Source organism: Eschrichtius robustus, chromosome 3 (assembly GCF_028021215.1).
Source record: "Eschrichtius robustus isolate mEscRob2 chromosome 3, mEscRob2.pri, whole genome shotgun sequence".
Taxonomy (NCBI): domain Eukaryota; kingdom Metazoa; phylum Chordata; class Mammalia; order Artiodactyla; family Eschrichtiidae; genus Eschrichtius; species Eschrichtius robustus.
Genome location: NC_090826.1, coordinates 60537496 through 60556168, shown reverse-complemented (window position 1 = coordinate 60556168; position 18673 = coordinate 60537496). Strand labels below are relative to the sequence as shown.

Here is an 18673-nt window from a genome sequence, read left to right as displayed (position 1 = left end):
GTCACAGCTTAAGACCGGTTTACATGCTCCATTTGTGTACTTTCATAACATTCTGTATTTATGTCTATTGAAGCCTGGATGCCCCTGTTTTGGGATTACTAGACCGTAAGCTTCTTTAGTTTCTGCAGCATCTGCAGTGTATAATGTAACACCTGACACGTTGTACTTTCTCAGTAAATAGTTGTTCTTTCATGAAAATTCTTAGGCAGGGGAGTGGCAAATAAAGATAGTGCCATTTCTTAAGTGCCTATTAGATAGGTGCAAGGCCCTAACCTAGATCTTATAGTATATGATCTACTTCTTGCAACAATGTTATAAGGAAGGTATTATTATTTCTACTTTGCAGATGAGAAGACTCAGGAGGTTAACTTTTACAAGGTCATATACGTAGGAAGTGCCAGAACCAGCATTCAAATTCAGTTTTGTCTGGTACAAAGCCATTTCTACTTCAGTGCATTGTTCCCTCTGTACCATCAGATCTGTGCTTGGGAGAGACAATAGTGACGACTGACAACAGCTGGTGGCTGTCTGGGAGGGGAAAGTGAATGAGATAGGGGGAGTCTTCCGCCCATAATAATGGTCCTGCGGGGGTTAGGGGAGAAGACTCGGATTCAATGACTATCTTTTGACAGCAAAAATCTAAATTAGAGTAAATCTGATTATATGTTATAGCACTTTGCTAACCCTGAAGTGCTACATAAATGCAAAGTATTATAATTTGGATTAGCATTTTATTATCACCTTTACACTCAGGCTTGGAAAATTAAGGACACAATGACGACATCATGAATGTGAATGACTAGATCCCAAAACATAGTTCCTTAGAAAAAATAAGATAGGGTGTTTATTTTTTCCACTACAAATTTAAAAAGTATTAGTTGCTTGTGAATTGTAAAGAGACAAACCCTTTTCCTGAGAAGTTTCATGTAAGATTATAAATATTCAATGAGACTGTTATTGATGCCCTATGTTGGCACAAGTGCATTCCACCAGGGAAAAGAACTAATTGTCTAATGAGTTGGCATTACTGAATGGCTGGTTTCTTAGAAGTTCTTCCTTTGAATCCCTTTAAAAGTATTCAGGCTACAGTGTTTCCAAATTCATCTGAAAGCTGTTTCAAAGAAATAATTATTTTGTGCACATTACAATAAAATGTTTTAAAATTCTTTAGTTTAATACAAGTGTTAATAATTATCTTTAGTTAGAAAAGAGCCAACTCAAAAATAATAGAATAAAAATAGTTTTAATGTATGCACTTGGTGAAATTGTAGGCTTCTAATTATGACATTCATTCACTTCTTTCTTTCTTTACTTCCTCCCTCTTTCCTTCCTTCCTCCCTTCCCTCTCTCCTTCCTTTTCTTCCATTTCCCTTCCTTCCTGCTTATATTCAGTGAGCACTTCTTGAACATCTACTTAGTGACAGACACAGCACCAGGACCCGAAAAAGAATAACAAAGTATCCCCTTCCTCAAGAATACAGTCACCTAGCGGTTATAAATACACACAAAAAATAAGATGCAATGTAGTAAATACTAGATAAATACTACAACAGAGAGAGGGCTTTGCAAAGTGCATATTATTCCAAAAGAAACATTCCTAGACTTTGCCCTTAAGCTAGAGAATTTGGATGCTTGGATTTGTGTGCCTTTTCAAGGATTCTACACTGCTCTCTCACATTATCATCTACCTTGTAGAGGTTCACAAGCAGGAAAGGGACTGACTCAGATTTTTGTTTTTGAGAAACTGGCACCTGTGACCAGAAGGAGGCAGAAGGACAATGAGAAAACATCTAGGTGAAAAATAATGAGAATATGAGTTAAGGCACTGTCAGGAAGAGAGAGGCACTCTGGGAGGAGAAATCATGAAGACTTGGTGCCAGTAATACATGGGCAGTCAAAGGGGGGAGGATTTTGTGGTCCAACAACACTTTAAGGTCTCCAGTAGTAGTGGAGCTGTGGGCTGGTGTGGGAGGTATGGAGCTGGACAAATGCTGGTAGCATCAAATAAGATTAAGGCTGTAGGGGAAGGGAACACTTATAATCCCTTCTAGTGCATTTTAGCAATATTGGATGTGTTGCAGAGACGAGATCTTTTCTTCCCTGGAGAAAGATGGCAACTACAATAAATACTCAGGCATTTTATCCTAGAAAACAATAAATATTATTGCTGCTGTTTTAAAAATACAGATCTTTTCAGCAACAATTTGCCCAATGGTGGTGTTGAGTCATTTCTCCCTTTGGAACAGCAAGTTTATTTTACCATTTGTCAGTGTCTTAGAGGGAAGGGAATATATCTGTTTTATTGGAATAAGAGCTGTCTGTTTGAATATATAAGACATAGCACCTTGCCTTACCCATCCTGCTTGATAACAATTTTCATTTACAATTTTTTAAATGAATATATTCTTTAACTTACATAATTCATGATTACTTCACTTGATGGTACAAGCTTATAACACCAGGAAAGAAATAGGAAGAGTGAAAAGCTGGATATAAACGTTCTATAAATGTTCTTAATTTTGACATAGCTTAATGGCTGCTAAGAGTTTGGGGTAAAATCTTGTTATCTCTATAGTACTTAAGACAAGTGATGTGTGTCCTTTGGGATTTTCTTTTTTTGCTTTTTTAATAACTACTAGTTGGTAAAAAAATTTTGGTTAATTAACATTTATAAAAGTATTGGCTTTGTCTTTAGAGAGTAATCAATATGGTGTGTGAACAACTGTGTTGAATGGCATTAATTTAGACCTTCATATTAGTATAAGCTGATATATATGTATATATACATATATAGATATTAGTGTAAGCTGGTATATATATATATATTTTTTTTTAATTTTTAATCTCTATGCCCTAATCAGTTCTAGGTACTAAAAACCTAACCTGTGCTGACTAGCTCTGCCTAGGTCAGTAAACCAAAGAGAAGATGGCTTATGGTATAGCTGGAGTCTTTTTTTCACTTATAGTCATAATGAAAAGGTTATAAACTTTGGAAGCAAACAGACCTAGATTTGAATTCTGATTTCATGGTTAACAGGTGACATGCTATTGAGCAAGTTCCATACATTTTCTCTAAGGCTCAATTTATCATTTAAAAAGCCCAACTAGACTGTGCCCTAATCTTATCTTTAACAATGTGTTTCTGCCAAGCCGACTTCCTTGACCCTCCAGCATAACAAGATGCGTTGTCTCTCTCCTGTGGTTGTGTATAATCTTGTGGACATATTTCTACAATCCACTTTTGCAAAATCAAATTTTTTATGCAACAAATATTCAGGGAGATCCTAACTTTGACCAAACATTGTGTTTCCTGTCGAAACAAAGATTAAATAGACATAGTCCCATATTTTAGTGTCTTTCTTCTTCAGTCTTATTTCCCCAGAGTAGAGTAGGTATTCAGCAAATGTGTCTTGAATGAATAACTACAACAGGTTTGGTGAGTGTAATTGTAGAATTGTACACATGGTAATATGTAGGCACAGAGGAGAGTTAAATAACGATGCCAGTGAGTGAAGAATGAAGGTTGTAGGAGAAGGTGACAACTGAGATGAACCTTGAAGTAGCAGGTGAGGCAGAGAAAACAGGATGAGCTTAGAGGCAAGAAAGAGCTTTGTGTTTCAGGAACACTTCCTGTGAGAGCAAGAGTAAGAGATTGGAGAGGCAAGTTGTAGCTGGACCGTGGGAGGCCTCCTATTAGCATTACCTGCTCAGTTGCGTGGTTTTTTCCTGCAAGTTAGAGAGGAGACAGGGAATAGGCTTAATCTTGGGGGTAGCCTGGTCATATTTACATTTGGATCTACCACTGTTGGCTGTGTGAAGAATAAATTGCGAAAAAGAAAATCAGGTTTAAGACACATCATCAAGAAGGAGACTGTTTCTTTAGTCTGTTGAGAGATGATGAGGGCCTGACAAAGCCTCTGTTCATAGGGTGGAGAAAGCAGATTCAGGAAATATTTAGGTGGCAAAAGTGATAGGACTTGGCCACTGATGTGATGTGGAAGGTGAGTAAGTAGGAAGAGTAAAAATGACAGGGTCCTGGCGCTGGGACTGAATGGATAGTCACCAACTGAAACAGAGAACATAGGACAGGAGACAGGCTTCTAGGGGGAAATCAGACGTGCTCTGTGTGAATATTCAAGTAGGCCCAGAACACACATTTAATCTGAGGACTGAGGGGTAGGGCTGAGCTGGCACAAGAGATTTGTGAGTCTTCAGTACAGTGGCTGAACATGTGAGGATGGATGAGTGCGGTAACCTAGAGAAATCAAGAAGCTCCTTCCTCCTCTCCCCTGAAGCTGTTATTGTAAAAGCCACAAATGAAACTTTATTGCCCCATTTAATGGATTATCTAGTTTTTGCCTAACTTGGCCTCCCTATTCCATTTGACAATGTCATCACTCCTTCCTTAGAAGCCTTCACTCCCTCAGTTCCCTGACTGTGCTTCTAAACAGAGTTGCCACTTCTGTCTGCCAGCACCTCCCCACGCCCCGCCCTGCTGGCCTTGGTCCTGCTCCAGTTCTCCGGAGGCAGTTTCTCTGCAGGCTGATGGCAGCATTTCACGGGCAGTGAAGACGCAGGCACCGTGAATGTTAATGAGCAAATTCACGTGGTGAACGTATATGCAAGCGTTTATGCAGTCAGTTCTTAATTATTTAGGACAAAGAAAGAGAACCTTTATTCCTATTAAAGGCCACTGCCACACAGAAAAGAGACAACTGAGAGCCATGGGACTTAAATTCAACACAATTAACCTTTTTTGCCACCTCAAAAAAAAAAAAAAAAAAAAGAGAACAAATGTTTATCATCCACTTCAAATTTAAAGAAAACAGAAAACTCTCTAGGCAGTCAAGTAGCACGCACACGTATACACACATGCCAAAATGAAAAATCAACAGCAAGGCTACATTGTTACCGGGAAATCAAGAAGCAGCAAAAAGGTTCTAAAGAGAGAGAGAGACTATTGTTATTTTCTGTAATCTCTGGTCAAGCTCCAACTCATGTATTGCTGTTTTGGGTTCATTACAGAAACAGCAAACCATCCCTTTGTATAGAAAGGATAAAATCTCTAGGATTTTGTTAAAATTAATTTTCACATAAATTTTGAAAAAAAAGATATCTGCAAAAGATTTTCTCTCTTTTTATATCACTATTAATTTAGAAAAGAAAATAACTTCCTTTCTGTAAAGTGATCCTATCATTTCTCATTTTATAGAAGAAAGTCAACTTTTTGGTTTTCTTTATGGTATTACAGCTCATAAAAATTGCCAACGTTTGTTGAAGGTTTTATGCTTTGCCAGGCCCCATACTCACACTTCACATATGTTATGTTATTTAATCTGTAACAATGAAGAAAAATTACCAGAAGGTCAGTAGCTAACAAAAATAAGATGTAGGTAAAACAGTCCGACAAGGTAGATGGTATCTCCTAGATGGGGGAGAAACTGAGATTGAAAACCTTCCCCAAATTCAAATTCAAATTTAAATCTGCCTGATTCTAAACCTCTACAGCTTTCCACTACACCAGACATTTCACTGCTAATTGCTCTTCATCTCAGCAACTAGAGTTCTAGTGAAATTTTGGAGCTGACCTTTGAAGTTAAATATACCATCCAGCAGGCAAAAACTGTGAGCTTACATTATTCATATTCTTGGCTTCTCTTCTTTTCCATCACCGCTCAGCACCTGACTGTTCACTATCTATGGAGTCTAGTCAAGGGCCTCTTCACAGTCTACCTCAGCACCTCTAACAACAGAATACAACCAAAACAACTTTTTGTCTTCGTAATTCAGATGAATTTTGTGTTTGATTCCATAACATATATACTTTTCTCTCTTAGAAATCTTTTACTTAATTGTCAACCTAGAAAAATATACATGTATGCTATAGTAGATGCTAACATATCTATACTAATTTTTGAAAGCAAATGTTTACATGTTGATTTGTACATATTACTATAGGTCAGTTTTATGTTAGGTCAACTTCATTGTAATCACACTGACATAATCCCATGTTTCTATATCAAGTTGAGAATAGCCTGACTTCCCAGGAGTCCCTGGTCAAGAATTGGATCATGAAATTGTTCAAAACCTCATAAACACTCTAGAGAAATTATTTCTCTAGAAGTTTAGAGGATCAATATATAGAAAACCAAGAAAATAAAAATGAAACAAATTTAGAAAAAAAAAACACTTAAAAAATACACTAGAGAAATAATCCTCCATCAATTTCCTAAAGGCCGGTTTCATTCTGGGAGTCCAAATTGCTGCATTAGTAGAATGCTCTCTCTGATGTAGAACCACTTCATATACTAAAGACGGAGCTGGGAAATGAATAACACTAAAACCTGTATTAATCAGTTAACTATTATAAGAACAATTGAAAAGAATAGATAGCAGATACTGACCCTCCTTTATAAATTTACATTTTCATTTTTTATGTCATTTAATTTGCTCAAATGATACCTTACAATTTACTTGAGCATCAGACATTCACATTTACTAATGTGTCTTATTTTCAAAAGAAAGTACCATAATATGGTCAGATTTGGTCAATGCTACCAAAAGGTTAACCCCTGGTGCTTCTTCTATTCCAGCTCAATTCTCTTATTTTTCTTTTTATTATTTTGAAATTAATTTTTATTTTTATAAAAGCATTATATCAATTCATTGCATCTTATCATTTGCATCTTATCATTCCTCCTATAAAGGTAGTTGCTTTAAACTGTTTAAGATACTATTTCTTGTATTTTCGTCTATATTTCTAGAGAACACACATGCGTTTTTACTTCTTGGTTATCAATTGCAGACATTGCCTATTTATTTCATATATTTCAGCTGAAAAGTCATATCACTTTGCACCACCACAACCACCATCACTCTCTTTTTCTTCATCTTCTCAGTACACTCACATCTGAATTTTTGGTTAAATCAGTAATGTTTGTTTGTACATTGTGTTTGTTTTTTACTCATAAAATTTTTTCCCCCTGAAGCTTCTTCACTTTTTATTTGCTTGGTTTTCTATGCATATATCTTTAATTGTTTCCAGATGCTCCAGCAGCTCTGTCAAATGCCCAACAGTAATATTTCAAAATGCTAAAGCACATCAGATTTTGCTAGGCCCACATTTTATTCTGGAGGACCTCACTCCTGCACCCAGTATAGCCAGCTCCAGTATGGGCAGATAGCTCTGTCACTGTGATGCACACATGGCTTCCACAGATACTCATTTGCTACTCCACTGAATTGGGCCCTGGTTTCCTGGATCTCATATCTTCCTTCTTTTGGTTCACTCTCACATCCTCTAGTAGAAACCTGGGAGTCACCTGTGACTCATTTTTCTCCTTACCCAGAAATCAAGATATCAAACAGATGACCAAACCCAGTAAATTCTGCATCCCCAAATCCTCTCCATTCTGTGTCCATTGTGTAATCTTTAGGGTCACTACCCTGGGCCAGGCCACCATCACCTCTCAGATTCCTACAAGCTCTGCCTAACTGGGCTCCTTGCCTCTGGGCTTAACCTTTCATGTCTATTCTTAGTGCAGCTAGAACTATCTTTCTAAAATATATATCTGATCTTGCTGCTACCCAGATAAAACTTTAAATGAATTTCCACAAATTTCAGTATAAAATTCAAACTCCATGTCTTAGCATGGAAGGCCTTTACAATTTCTCCAGCCTCATTTCTCCCATTGTCTCTTTTGCACTACATATTTAAGCAATACTTAACCTACAGTTTCTTACTTATCTGTGTCTTAGTTGCAATGATATTCCTCAGGGGGAGCTCCACTGAATGTTTCCAAAACACCCATTGTTTCCCACCCATCATAGTAGACAGCATGCAACATACTTGATGCAATTACTTGTTCAATGTCTGTTTTTCTTGCTAAAGAGTACCTAAATCCATTCAGTCATTATTTTCCCAGTGACTAGCAAGTATCTGGCACATAGTAAGTATTTTTTCATGAGGAAATTAATGAATATACATACTCGGTTGCAAACTCAATTTCCTATAGGACCTAGATGGGTAACTTCATTGTTGGGGGCAGCCTGAGTGGGATCTGTGGCAAACTAGATCTGCTCCATCAAAAGAGCCCATTGATATGAGACACTAAGTCCCACCTAACTGCTACCAACTGAGCATATGGACACCACCAGATCTTCCTTTTTTTTCTTTTTTTTAAAAATAGAGGCCAGGAATCTGGACTTTTTTTTGTAAAAGTTGGTATTTTACAAGTTGGCTACAGCTCATTTTCAAAAATAGGCCAAACAAAACATGGCTGCTTGTTTCTGATCTCTGGTTGAAAGACAGGTTTGTATTGCCAGCCCTGCTCTGATGAGGCTCAGTTTGAGATCTCTCAGCATCTTTTGGGGTCTTTGTGAGAATGCTCGGCTGATAGCTCACATTTTGCACCTAAAGCAGAATTTGTCATGTTTTTGTACACAATAGACCCTTCCAATATATTTTTAATAATATCATTTTTAATATCATTTTAATTGTATCAGTTCTCTAGTTTGAAAATCATATCATCCTTGATTCCTCCTTCTTGTTTATCCTCCAGTCTAGACAAATGCTAAATTCTAGAAGGAAGGTCTTCTTTCAGATCAGTCAAATGGAAAGGACATGGGATTTGGAGTAACATTCTATTGCTAGTCCATAGTTTCTATTCTATGGACTTTGCCATTTTCTACTTGTATAACATTTGGTAAATTCTTTTAAACTCATTGTGCTTCAGTGTCCTTGGACTTAAAATTAGGATAACGAAACTTATTTGTCAGAGTTGCTCTAAGGACAAAAGAGCTACTTCATATGAAGTGCCTAGCACAGAGTACATGCTCAATAAATGTTGAATTTCCTGTCTTCTGCTCTTTTCTTACCTCTTCCATCTGTCTTCTTTTCCTTTTCTACTGCTAATACACTGGTCCAGGCATGTGAGCTAATATGAGTTTAGAGGAACTTGGCTTTTGCATCTGTTTCTCAACTACCTGCCACTTCAAGGAAAAACTTCACAAAATATAGGTAATTTATATACTTAAGAACCTTAATTCCTTTGTAGATTATATTCCTCTGTAACCCTAAGCTTCACATACCTCATTCTCCCATGCTCTCAGCTCACAGTAGGATTGCCACTTGCCATCTTCTTGGCTCACTGATTCCAGTATTTCTTTAACATATTGAGACCACTATCATTTGAATTAAATTTCAATATCCATCATGTCCCTTAAGTCCTACCAACCATCATCATCTGTACCCATATTTTCTTTCTTCTCTCTTATTAAAATGGATGAAATGTGCCTGTTCCTCTCAAAGGCGACCCCTTCATGCATTCTGTGAATCCTGTGTCCTTTTGCCTTCAGGACTTTGCTCATATAATTATCCCATCAATTTCCTTCATTTAGTTTCTCCCCCCTTTCTTCTAATTTATTCTCATTAGTGTACAAATATGCTTTAATGTCATTGATCTTAAAAAACAAATAAACAAAAGCTTATTTTGACCTCAAACTTCTCTCTAGCTTGTCTCATTTCTCTGCTTTCTCTCAGCAAAACCTCTTAAGAGAGATGTATATATCATATATATATATATATCCACCATTGTCTCTTCAAGCCACTTCATTGGGTTTCCACCCAACTACTCCTATCAAGGTCACCAATTACTTCTATACTAGCAAATACAATGGTACCTCTTCTGATCTAAGTCAATTTCTTCTCTTAAAACATCTCTGTTCTTAGCTTCCATGACAACAGCACATGGGTTCCTCCAATATCCATAGCAACTCTTTCTCTCCTTGTTTTCCTAATTTATCAATGGCAACTCTTTCTAAATCCCTTTTCAGGCTTTAATCTCCTATCTCCCAAATCCATTCTAATAGCAAATCCCATTAAATTTACCTACAGAGCATGCTTCTATTTTCTTCACTACCACCAATCTAGTTGAAACTACCAACTTCTCACCCAAATAACTACTGTAGCCTCTAATCTCCTTGCTTCCACTCTTAACTTACCACAATGTATTCCCACATTGCACCCAAAGTGGTATTTTTAAAAATATATATAAGTTATTTAATATCACCATTAAAAAAATTCTTCAGTGGCCCCCTATCTCACTTTGGATAAAATCTTAAGCCCTTTCCTGGCTTGCTTGAACTTACAGGATTTAGCCCCACTGTCTATCTACATCTCCTACTGCACCTTATACAGCTTTCTCTTCAGTCATTACACATCCATCTTCTTTCTGTTCTTTGAACATGCCTCACTTATTCCTACCCTAGAGTATTTCCTCTGCCTGGAATGCTCTATCTCAGATCTGCATGGTTGATTCCCCCTATCATCCAAAGCACAACATAAAATGTCACTCCTTAGAGAGGCATTTACTGTCCTCTCAACCTAAAGTAGTCTCTCAGAAATTTCCCTGCTTTAATTTCATCATGATACTTGCCATTATCTAACATTTTCTCTTAAATATTATTTTCATTCCTTTTTTGCAGCAATGTAACTTTTGTGAGAACAGGAAGTTGTTGGTCTTGCTCAGTAATGTATCTCCGGCTCTAGAAGAGTTGTCTACACATATTTGATACTCAAGAAAGGTTTGCTGAATGAGTGAGCAAATCAATGGATATATTTTACCTAAAATTTGTTTTTTATATAATTTCCCAAAAACTGGTAGTAAAAATCAGCAAATGAGTTTCATTCTCATTGAAATTTCAGCGAGATTTGATATTTGGGTAAAGGTTAGCAATAAATGATGGGATGAGTAAGTCTTTAGCTGGAAGATAAAACAGTTCAAAAACTGGGCTACTACAGAAGTCCCAGTTTCTCACTGACACACATAATAAAGAGTTGTTGATACTATAAACTTTTGAAACAATAAAACATTGTAAACAAAAATAGAAATCTGAGTAAGAAAAAAATATCTAAAATTTTCCACATATAAACAATGTTTTTGACAAATGTGTCCTTCATCTTACTTTCCTTTGGGCCCCTAGAGAGGCCATCTACATTATTTATTTATTGAAAAAAAAAAACAAACCTACGCATTTGAATGCCAAAATGATTGCAATAAAAGAACAGATTTGGATAAAGATGTTTCAGGCAAGAGATTAAACAGAGTCAGATTTTGATTATTTATGCATCACTCATGTGACAGTTTTATTTTGGACATGGTTTTTATCATATTCAGATGAATTCTATACCTTTGGCGCTGGAGGACAGACTAAATTCACACTATGCACACTGAACACTTTTGAGGGAGTGAGAGAGTTGGAAGAGGTCATTCTTTTCACCTTTATTGGATCTTCAGAGAGCCCTCCATAGATATATGTGGAGCTACTTATGTAACATGCCATGGTTATAGACAATTCTGTTTCTACAAGACAAACACTTAAGGAATTACCTGTTAATGTAAAATTTGTTTTTAAAAATGAGGCAACTTTATTAAAGAAGTGGCAGCTTTTATATTCTACATTTGCAAATTTAGCCCATGTTTAATCTAGAGCAAAGCTTTTCATATTTTTTACACATGACAATTGTTTAATCAGCAACTATAGTGATTCAAGTAGTTTCTTTTACTTGAAAGATTCCTCTTGAGTAGAAGAAAAAAATAATCAATGATCATTCAAGCTTTGATAAACAAATCATAATTATGAACAAGCAACTCAGAATTTGTCCCCCTAAAATATTTCTTCTCTGGCTCCTTTGATGTCATTAGACTTCTCACAAAATAAGCAAGTGTCCTTGATTTCAAACAATTTTATTTAAAGATGTAAGAAAAACATGGCTTCAGGCTCCCAAATTCTAAGTAGCAGACATCAGTGAATTAAAAGGAGAAAGAATCAATAAAATTGCAGATATATGATGTGTAGAATATGGGAGGACACTTTGGTTTTTTTTGGCTTGTCTGGAATCCATTTCCCTTTTTTCATTAGAACCTCAACCTTCTTTTTAAGAGCATCCTTAACTGTATAATAATATTTTGGGAGGCATCTGGAATTTGAATCTTGAATAAATGTCATGGTTACATGGGGGTGTTTGGAGGTACACTCCTCACAAGAGCAGCAGTGTGTGGTCCGTACTGTCATTGTGCTGCGAATTCTGTGCAGCAACTCAGAGCTCTCTTGGTTTCTACCCTTTTTTTTTCATGTAAAGGTCTTCAGGCTCTTACTGATTTTGAGCCTGAGATATATTTTGAATACATGTTCATCTTTACCATACCTTTTTATGGCCTATAATAAAAAAACAAAAATCAAAACAAAAACTGATACAACTGTAAATCCATATTAAATAGTAAATCATAGCCATTTGTTGACCAATTAACATTTTTTTGTTATTGTAGTACTGTATTTGTCTAAATTTATGTTAAAGAAGTCAATCAACTTCATTAAACATATGCCCTTTCTTATCAAAATAAGCTATTTCTCTTAGCTCAAGAGTTATATATCACTTTGCCGTTTTTATAGGGCTTTCATGTACTTTATATTATTTGGTGCTCACTGTAATCCTAGGAGATGGGCAGAAATAAATCTAATGCAGAAGAGGAAGCTAAGGTTCAAAGGGGTTAAGTAAGATGTCTGAAGTCACATTATGTGGTTGTGTCAGAACTTGTGTTAAACCTAGGTCTTCTCTCTTCAGAACTTACATTTACTGTAATACTTCTGTGATAATAACCAGTAACTACAGTCACTACTCTGTTTGTCAGAATCCTTCCTTATATTGTTCATCATTTTTATCTATTTAAAATGAATCTCAGATGAGTGAATCACAAAATGTTAAGTATGAAAGGAATCTTAGAGGGCTTTTTCCACCCTTTACCACCATACATGTAAAAGTATGTTCTTTGACATCCCTTCTTTGACTGCTTCTAGAGTCAAAGAGCACATTCCTTAACTTGGGAAAATATTATGTCGAAGCTCTATTTTATGTGGATAAAGTACTTAGAGTTTGGGAGTAAGAAAAAAATGCAGAGTGTACTATATTAAGTAGTGGATTATGGAGGAGCCACAAAAATTATCTCACCTCACTTCAACCCCAAGAATCAGCATCAAAAGTTAAGAGAAAAAAAAAAAAATTAAATGAGAGAGTTTGATTTTCTCTGTTCTCTGCAGGTATGTGCCCACATTTCCTGTCCTTCCTTACCTCTGGTCACTGTCAGAGGTCTTACTCTGCAAAATAATACACATTGTTTCAGAGGGAGCTATGCTGATGTTTTATAACAATGAAAACTTATTTCGCAGTATCTTATTACTGGTTAACACTATTGAATTGTACTCGAAATCTTCTAGAGATATAATTAAGCCTAAAGTTTTGTTGGGGGGGTAAGTGGCAGTGGTGGGCATTGTTACTTTGTGTAAGATAATGGGTAAAGCTTCTCTAGGAAGGTGATACTTGAGCAAAGACCTGAAGGAAATGAAGCAGCAAGCCATGTAGAAGAGCAGCGCTAGCAGAGGAAAGAGTGGGGACCAAATCTCTGAGTGGAGAGCTTGCTTGGCTCTTATGTGTAGGCTCGGCACAAACAGCTCCAACATAGTTGTCAGAACCCGTCATTGGTCATTAACTTGGAGCTCTATTTTACCTGCTGGCTGCTGGCAAATGATTCAGGTGTGTTTTTGTCGCTCATTTATTTTCTTAAGGGTCCGTGGGGATTTCTTCCATTTCATGGCCAACGACTGGATCCATGCCATGATAAAATTTTCACCAGTCTAAAGTATCCCTCTTTGATAAATTTTTGTCTGCTTTATATTGGATGATCAATGTCTTAGCTATACAGTCCTGCATGAGTGGCCAACACAGAATCGTGAGCACCATGCAAGTGTTTTTCAGTAGCCCTTGCCTGGCACCTGGCTTCTCAATGTCTGTCTTCTTCCCAGAAGAAACAACTGCAGATATGGAGGTGCTTTTTATTTCTAGCATCTCTTAGCTCACTGACAATATTCTACACTAGATGTAATATTGTTAAGATGATGAAGCATCTGGGAAGCATGTCCTTGAAAAGCCGTCTAAGGAACTTGGAAACTTGTCTTGGAAAACAGAACTCTAAGGAACTCTATGAATTCCTTTAAAATATTTTAAGGATCAAGGCAGTAATGCCAGAAGCATAATCCTCGTCCAGGGAAGGCAGGCCCTAATAATCTTAGTAGAACTCTTGAGTGCCCAGCCAAGTTTTAGATGGATAGATAGGTGAATGGATCTACACCATTAACATACTGTAGAACTTTCTAACAATCAGAACTTTCCAATAATACAATGGTCTACTTCTTAATTGATTGACTTCTTCCATAATAGAAAGGTTCATGAAGAGGTTGGATGACTATTATAATAGAAATAAGAGGTAGACATTTCTGCACTGAGGGGAAAGTTGGACTAGTTACTAGCTATAGGTTCTTGGAAAGCAGTGGTCCCTGCCAACACTCATGGGGCACAAAGCAAAACTTTAGTGATACATTTTGACTTGTTACTGTAGCATAATCTATTCTATCCTAACTAACACATAGTCTTTGGTTTTAGTTTTGGATAGGAATTTAATATCCCATGTGGCCTAAGATAAGTTAATTAACTTTTCTGGCCTTGATTTGCTTATTATAATAATTGAGGGCTTAAATAAAATAATTTCCAAAGTTGCATTTACTCAAAAATGACATAACGTGATTCTGTGAATCAAGGAAATTCTCTGGGGAAGTGGTGGTATTAGCCCTCACAAATGTGCAGGTGTAGCTGTTTGGGTCAGTAACCTATCACCCACTATGGGCAGAGGATTGTTTTTCTAGAAGCTGTCTTTGGAGATTTCAGTTAGAAATGACATCATGCCACAACATATTTTGCTGGAGAGTCAATACCCAGCACTATCTTGAAATGTTACAAAATCTTACTATCGTACCCAGGGTAATTAACATGGAAAATTCCCTTTATCTGTGGTAGGAGAATGATAAACACAAATTATTGATTTTTTTCTATTCCAGGTACTCCACAAACATTATCACACCAAGTACCCTACCCTCCTATGTATCTACCTATGTATTTATCTATCTATCTGTCTAATCCCAGGAGTTGATGATATTATTTTCCCAGCTAAACAGTTTCTCCCAGTTTCTGAAGAAACTGAGGCTTTCAGAAAATAAAATACCTTCCCGACCAATTAGCAGTGCTAGGATCTAATCCCAGGTTTGTCTGAGTCCAAAGCCTAGGTTCTTAATCTCTAAAATACTTCTGGATAGTTTATATGGGGAAAACTTTGTAAGTACAGTACTGCAGATTTAGTCCCGTCCTCTTTTATATATGGATAAATTAACCTCTTCTACCAAATTCACTCTGTATCTTTCAATTTTGGTCACATATTGACTTTACCAAAATTATTTCTTTAATCTTTTTTAAAGTTCCTCTTCAGTTTCAAGAAGTTTCTCTGTAGGTTTTCTCTTTATTGCTTTTTTTTTTCACATTTGTCTTCCCACTCTATTACTTCATATATAATATACATCTGTGATCATCTCTTACTCTGTCTATAATTTTAAGTTTCCAGTTCCAAATAACAAGCAAAGCAGTACTAAATTATAAGCTGTGTGGATTTCTATCACTGTGTGAAAGGCATGTTATTTTGTATTTTTACCTTTTACTACAAAAAATTAAGCAACACAGATTGAACTATTCCTAATCAAAACACTACCTGTTCTTTCATATCTATTTTTTGCATCTTTTCTGACACACTCTTGACATTCTTTTCCTAATGCCATTAACCTTGACTCTGTTATCTACCTGCTTTATAAGAATGTATAGTACAGACTCTTGGCCAGCTAGAACATTCTCAGTATAAAATATCTGAACGAAAATAATTTTTTAAATGTGTAAAAGGTAATTCTTGCCGGAATGTAATAGCAAGAATACAAATGGTTATCTCATTACTCAATAAATCTGAAATCACAATGGTAATAATGTCAAAATAATACCAAGAAAACAGTAAAATAAGATGGCAGACAAAAAATACTTTATTTAATCTAACTTTGAAAGGTTTCAATCCCCTAAGGGCTCAATACTTTGCCTACAAGTCCTTACAAACTTTGATTAAGAGGAACTTTTCCTCGTAAAACAGCGATTTTATAGCATTTTGTTTGTAGTGTACATTGTGGTAATCTCTCCAACAGTTCTTCCACCTCATTTCCTTGTGTTGCTGCCAGTAACCACAACTCCACAGAGGTGGCCCATCATTGTTTAACCCTATCAGAGTAATCTCACTTTTCTTGACATAGTGGATCCCATAGCAAATGGACTGGATCAACAATGAACATGTGACACAATTAAGGTCAATGAGACCTAAGGACAAGTTAACTGAAGAATTCTGGGGGAGACACTTCTTGTCCTTCTCAGAAAAAGAAAGAGTTTTCAGAAGCCAAAAATGTCTAATTTGGGGTGCTGTGGACGTGAACACTAGAACAGTTCTAGCCATTCTGCCGCATGAGAGAAAGCCAGCCTCAGAATAAAGCTGATCCCGCACAAAGCAAATAGAAACATACCAAGTCTGGAGCTTGTTCTGAGATGCATTTTCCACTTATGTGAGCCAATCAAGCCTATTTCTTGTTTAAATCAGTTTGGATTGGGTTTTGTATTACTTGAAACACACATAATGAGCCCTAATTGATATGTCAGTCCTTTTGTTTCTTAATGTACCTATTTTTCTAATAATGCACAAATATATCCATGTATTATTATAATCAAATCTCAAAGTCAGATAATTTAGATCATATCTCAATATCAGATACTTTAGAAGAAAGGAACTTACAGGGCTGTTTTAGGAAACTAATAATATTGAACCTTGGGAGTCAAAGAAACCTTGAGAGATTATGTGAAAGGTCTTTGAAATACATAAAGCATACCAATAACAAAAGATAATTATTTCTCCTGAATTCTAATACATTGCAAAAGTGTTATTAAATCCTTGGTTCACCTGTATTATTTTTACTTATTGTTAATCCAAGCTCTCTTCATTAAGCCCCTAGTGACCGACTTGATACGTAAAACTCTCCAATGGCATTTTCTGCCTGATGCATCAAGTCAAACAATGCTGTGTGACTCTCAAGACCTTTCATAATCTGGGTTCCCTCTGCTCTCCCTACTCTACCTACATATGTCAGCACTTGCCCACTTGCACCTGCAGCTGCAGACTCTTCACAACTTTGCTGCTCCTCTCCTCCCCCTCTACGTATATTCCATCTTGGTTTTTGCATCTGTGCTTTTTGGTCAGGCCCTTCCCCATCCCCTCCAAGAGTGGAACTCTTCTCTATACATAAGCTCTACCACAGGATTTGGTTCTTTGGCTCTGATTATACTTTATTGTGTATTCACCTCTAAGGCTTCAGTTTTCTCTGTGATTAGGTTGTCAGATCCTTGAGAGCAAGGGTTGAGATTTACTTCTATTATAACCCCCCTAAAGCTTCAAATACTGTGTAGCAGAGTAGATATTAAATGAGTATGTACTCGATTAATTAACCATGTTTTTACTATTTGTCTTACAGACTCTGTTGCATGCGTCTAGAAAACGATTTTAAATCGCTGGATTGCCTTAGGGCTGCCAGATTTAGTAAATAAAAATATAAAATGCCCAGTTAAATTGTAATTTCAAAGAAATAACAAACTGTTCTGTGTTTTAGTATAAGTATATCCAATGTAATATTTGGGATAGAATTATACTGAAAAATGGCCTGTTTTTTTTTAGTTTAAAATTTAAACTCTACTGGATGTCCTTTATTTCATCTGGCAATTCTAGATTGACCTGACCTAAAAAAAACCCAAAACTTTGTGCTTAATTTCTTAAATTAGAGCTAAATGCCACATTTATGAATTGCTTAACCTTATACAGTCTTACTGATCAAGTCCTGTAGTACATGAAGTTCTCTGCATTGTTTCATCTAGCAGTGACAGCACATAGATCGAGTATCCATTATGTGAAAGTCACCATGTATCCTCCCGTACAGGGAGGCAAAGATGAATAAGAATGAAAGATTCATCTAAGATGAATAAGATCTTTCCCTCTACCCTCAGGTAGTTCATAGCCTGGTGGAAGACACAGCCCATTTCAGTCCAGCCTCCACTTATGTGCAATCTGGATGTTAATCCATATGACCAAAATTTTTTTAGGCCTGACTCAGCCCTCCTGGGCAAAGATTCAAGGTGACACTATACACATAGGTTGCCAAAAATGAAGGATATGGGTTTTGAAGTACACATGAAATAGTTCCTGTCTCTGAAGTGTTATATAAACTCCGTAATCCATCATCCTAAATGAAAACAATTATTCAAAAATCCTTTTGATCAGAACATTTTACTCTGCTTTTGATATTAAGTTAGTTTTTATGATGGGAGATTTTTTTTTTCTGGTTCTTGGATATTTAACATGCATTTTTTTTAGCGTAAGCAATGGAAATGTATTGCATGACATTTTCCCCCTCTTAGCCATTAAGTTCTTCACGGGTGAATGCCATTCCAGCTACTTAATCTGAGTCACTTATTTAGGTGAACAATAGGATCCAATGATTTAGATTTTGAACCTTCTGCTGTGTGGCCTTAGTCCGCTTTAGCTAATCTCTCCAATGTTTTCTGGTCATAGGAGACATTTTCTTTGCATAGCACAACGTCATAATGGCAGTGTGTGTGTATGTGTGTGTAAAGTTTGACATTAGTTAAAAAATTTTAGCT

At 36.3% G+C, this 18673-nt stretch overlaps 1 protein-coding gene across 2 annotated transcripts in view; it reads right to left on the bottom strand.

Moving 5' to 3' along the window:
- LRRC7 (leucine rich repeat containing 7) overlaps positions 1-18673 on the bottom strand; it is a 383497-nt gene that overhangs the window by 289546 nt on the left and 75278 nt on the right. The gene's annotated exons all lie outside the window — the stretch shown is intronic.